The sequence below is a fragment of the Orycteropus afer genome, unplaced genomic scaffold (assembly GCF_000298275.1).
Source record: "Orycteropus afer afer isolate SDZICR_OR568_19922 unplaced genomic scaffold, OryAfe1.0 scaffold00005, whole genome shotgun sequence".
Taxonomy (NCBI): domain Eukaryota; kingdom Metazoa; phylum Chordata; class Mammalia; order Tubulidentata; family Orycteropodidae; genus Orycteropus; species Orycteropus afer.
Window position 1 is genome coordinate 25,008,901 of NW_006921592.1, and position 4,640 is coordinate 25,013,540.

Genomic DNA, 4,640 nt, shown 5'->3' on the forward strand with positions numbered 1-4,640 from the left:
ACTGTGCTACCACAGCTCCCACGCTGCAGCTAGGGGAAGAAAAGCCACACCTGCAATGGCTTGGGGCAAGAGCCAGGTTGATTAATAGGTGGTCAGGGACTACTGATTCCAACTAGTCAGAGGCCCAAGTCCACATACATACAATGGGAAGATAGCTAAAGTGTAGAGATGAAACTGGAATGTTTTTAAAATGATTGTGTATTTTGGGTTATGTGTTTATCGGAATGTATTATAGATATTGAATGTTTATTCTTAATGTATGGTAAAATGATGAATGGGTAGTATAGATTACAGAGTATAACTCTACCACTGCCTCCCACCAATGTTTGAATAGGCTAACAGGGAATGAGAATTTGCCTGGAATAAACACAGGCTTTTTGTTTCAATGCTGTAGCCCTGTGTATAAAGCATTGGTGGCTTGGGTCGAAAACCAGAGACCCACTCAAGAAATTTGCATTTGAAAAGACATGCAGACCCACCCAGAACTGCTGAGGGAACAGGAGATTGCAGGAAGGACCTGGGGGGAGGGCATGGGGAGGCGGCTGTTTTGCCTTTTGAATTCCAAGGAGGTTTTTCTTTGGGTGCATTTAGGCAGGAAAAAATCAGATGCCCATCAAAAATAATCCTTTCCAGGACTGGAAGTTAAAGGGAGCCCTGGTAAACAGCCAGCTGATATACCGGCTAGGGTTGACCACCTGGATCCACTTGGTGAGTGGAAATTAGGGAAACACAGCAATGAAGAAATGGGCTGAGATGGCACCAGTTTACTTGGCCCATTGAGGCGAGGGATGAGAGAGGAAGGGCTGGCTGGTCTAAAGTGCAAGGAGTTGTGTGGACTCATGAGCCAACAGGTTTTGACCTAACCTATGGGGCTAGGGATGAGAGAGACAGAAAAAAGGGGCTGGCTGTTCTGAAGTGCAGGGAGGAGTGTGAACCCCCAAGCTCGCAGCTGGAACCCATTGACCTACAGCTAGGGCTGAGCTGACCAAACCAGACTAAAATGAAAAGAAAGACATTTGACACTGAGAGCTGGTGTAAGTTGCTGCAATTTGATGGCTTGCTCTGGCCTGGACTGCTTATGGATCCAGATGCTCAAAGTTCTAACCCAGACAGATTCTTCAGATCAAGGCACATGCTTGTCTCCTCAAAGTAATGGCTTGATGTTGTTGTTGTTGTTATATGCCGTCGAGTCGGCCCCGGATCATAGCGACCCCTCCTTGGGTTTCCGAGGCAGTATCACTACGGAAGTAGGATTGCCCAACCTTCCTTCCGAGGAGTGGCTGGAATGGCTTGATAGGGATAGGCAATTTAGAAACTGGCTATCTAAAATAGGGAGATAAAGCTCTGGTAGCATAGTGGCTAAGGCACTTGACTGCTCACCAGATGGCTGGCGGTTCAAACCCATCAGCCACTCCTCGAAAGGAAGGTTGGGCAATCCTACTTCCGTAGTGATACTGCCTCTGAAACCCAAGGAGGGGTCGCTATGAGTCGGGGCTGACTCGACGGCACATGACAACAACAACAAAGGCATAAAGTGGTTGGCTTACATGCTTCCCTGGGTATACTTATACTTAAACAATTTCAAGTATGAAAGGGCCGATGGCTAGAATAGCCAGGCAGCATTGCAGCCCAACACAGGGGACACACCAAATAAACAGAAGAAACTTTTCTTTGGCTCATTTATTCATCACTGTAGCCCACTGTAATGGGAAACTTATCACCTGCAAGGCCACCATCTACCTTTGGAATGAGGGCACTTAGTATGGTGGTCAAGTGCACAGACCCTGGAGCTGGATTTCCTGAGTCCAAATCCTGCCCTTGACCCATCCTGGCTGTGTAAGCCTATCCTCAAATGAGACTAATGATTGTAGTCCCCTCCAAGGTCAATGGGAGGATTATACAAGCTTTACAGGCAGAATGTCCAAGAACAGTGACTTCCAACCTGAGGGGCTCATATTCCGCCACTGTATCTGACAACGTTTCAGGGTATTCATAGAGTTTTCCAGTAATATATCAGACAGTGTTTCACTACTATTCATAAGGTGCTCACTGGCCAATATTTTGAGAAGTGGATGGCCTCTTCCTTCTGAGTCTGTCTTAGTCTGGAAGCTCCACTGAAACCTGTCCACCATGGGTGACCCTGTTGGCATTTGAAAACCAGTGGCATAGCCTCCAGTCTCAGCAACACACAAGCCACCACAGTATGACAAACTGACAGACAAGTTCATCTCTCTTAGCTGTTTCAAACTGCTCTACTCACTTCCTGGCCTCTCCCCTTAACAGATGCAGCCACCTGCCAGCTCCTGCTTCCTGCCTGGCCTCTCCTTTGGGGGTGGGACCATGGAAATCAAGTGTATGGAACCCTAATGTGGGATTAGTCAGGTTTGTCATTCCACTTGGCTTAAAATGAGCCTTCTCAGAGGCAGAAAGGGGATCTCACTGCCATCAAGAGAGAAGGTGAGATGGAGTGGACGGTGTCCTTGGACTCAAGATCCCTACGCTGTACCTCCTTGGCAGAGAGACTGGCAGAGAGAGGGTAGAGAGATAGCGGGCAGCAGAGGCCTCTCCAGGAAATTTTCTGTAGAGACCACCCAAGGAGGGGTCGCTATGAGTTGGGTTTGACTCGACAGCAGTGAGTTTGGTTTTGGTTTGGAATACAGAGCTGCTCCCTGCCCACTGACAATGATGTCCTCTCCTCTCACATCAAAAAACACACAGAATTCAAACAATATTGCAGACTCAAATAGTGTGGGTGATATCAGCAATTTTGAAACAGCTTTAAACACTGTTATGAAACAGTAATCCCCAGTTTCATCACCAGGCTTCAACCCAAGGTCAGCTCTAGTTCGTGTCTGAGGCAGGAAGTTGAGAAATAACAGTTTGGATCATCACTCAACACCCTCACCAACCCACCTACCCTATGAACTGAAGGCACTTCTGATTGTTTTTTTCCCCTGTGAGGGTGGTGAGTGCAACTGCAAAAGAAATTACCAAGTAGTTGCTTCTGAGTCACCATAGCAGTGTGGTCTTTCCTTAAGCAAGTTCCCCTAGCCTCTCTGGCCTCAGTGGCCTCATGCAGGTAATAGAGATTGTCACTGTGATTGAACTGCTGTCAAGTCATATCCCAGTTCAACCCCATGCATAATAGGTCCTGTGCTGTCCCAGGGGTCAGTTGCACATCAGAACATTGTGAACAATTCGGTTTTCATCGACTGGCTTTTCTTCCTAGTACATCTTAGCCTGGAAGCTCTGCTGACATTTGTTCAGCATAATAGCAATACGCAAACCTCCACTGATGGGCAGGTGGCAGCCATGTATGAGGTGCGTTGACTGGGAATTGAACCTGAGACTCCCGCATGGAAAAGAAGAATTCTACCACTGCACCACCACTGCCCTCAGACACCAGACATAAGATCTGTGTACTGTCCCTGGAAAGACAGAAACTCAGAAACAGAATGAGCCAACACTTTCATGCTGACATTAATTGAACACATTCTGAGTAGTAACCAGCACTTGCCAAGGGCTTTAGAGAGACAACCTATAGTCAACCCAGCACTCCTATGAAGTGGCTTCTATACCTGTTTTTACAGATGAGGAAGCAGAGGCTTTGCAAGGTCAGATAACATGTCCAAGGACTATAGCCAGTGGAAAATGGCAAAGCAAAGACTCAAACCCTGGTCTGTCTGATTCTCAAACTCACATTCTCAATGACCTGCTGGTTGACTGCTAAATGACAGTCACGGCTCTGCAGCATGCCTCCAGGGACAGATAAGGTTCTGAGGTTGCCTACCGCTGCTTTAAAAATCTACTCTCTGAATTATCCAACCACTTTATTTATTTATTTTCCCTAAAAAGAACACAAATATTTATCTCACAGTTTTAGTGGATAATAGTTTCAGGAGCCCAGGTACAGGTTAGCAGGGTTCTAGGGCTACTTTGAAGCCTGTGCTCATTCATTCTTTCATTCAACATATACTAACTGAATACTCAAAACTGAAAAACCAAACCCATTACTGTTTAGTTGATGCTGACTCACAGCAACTCAGTATGACAAAGCAGAACTGCCCCATAGGATTTCTTAGGCTATAAATCTTTACAGCAGTAGACTGCCACATCTTTCCCCCATAGAGTAGCTGGTGGGCTCAAACCACTGGCCTTTCTGTTTACAGCCAAGAGCTTAACCACTGCACCACCAGGGCTCCTAAGATTGAGCACCTACTGTCTACCAAACACTGTCCCACATGCTGGAATGAGACTTATGTTCTCAGTGGGTAAAATAGTGAGGAAACAACAAATAATAAACTAAACTATTTCAGGTAGCAAAGAGTGCTCTGAAGAACATAAAAGAGGGCAATGAGACAGAGAGTAATTGAGGGAAAAGGGACCTTTCTTGGGAAATAACCTTTGAACTGAGACTAGACAACAAAAGGAATTGGTCAAATAATTTACAGAACATTTCAAGCAAAAGGTATAGCAAGTGCAAAGGCCTTGCGGCAGAAATGGACTGGCATATTCAGGGAGCAGCAAGAAGGCCAGTTTGTCTAGAAAGGTGAATGAGGGGAAGGGCATTGGAAGACAAGGTTGGAAAGGGAGTCCAAGGCCAGATTATGAGAGACTTCAAATCACTGCAAGATGCTTAG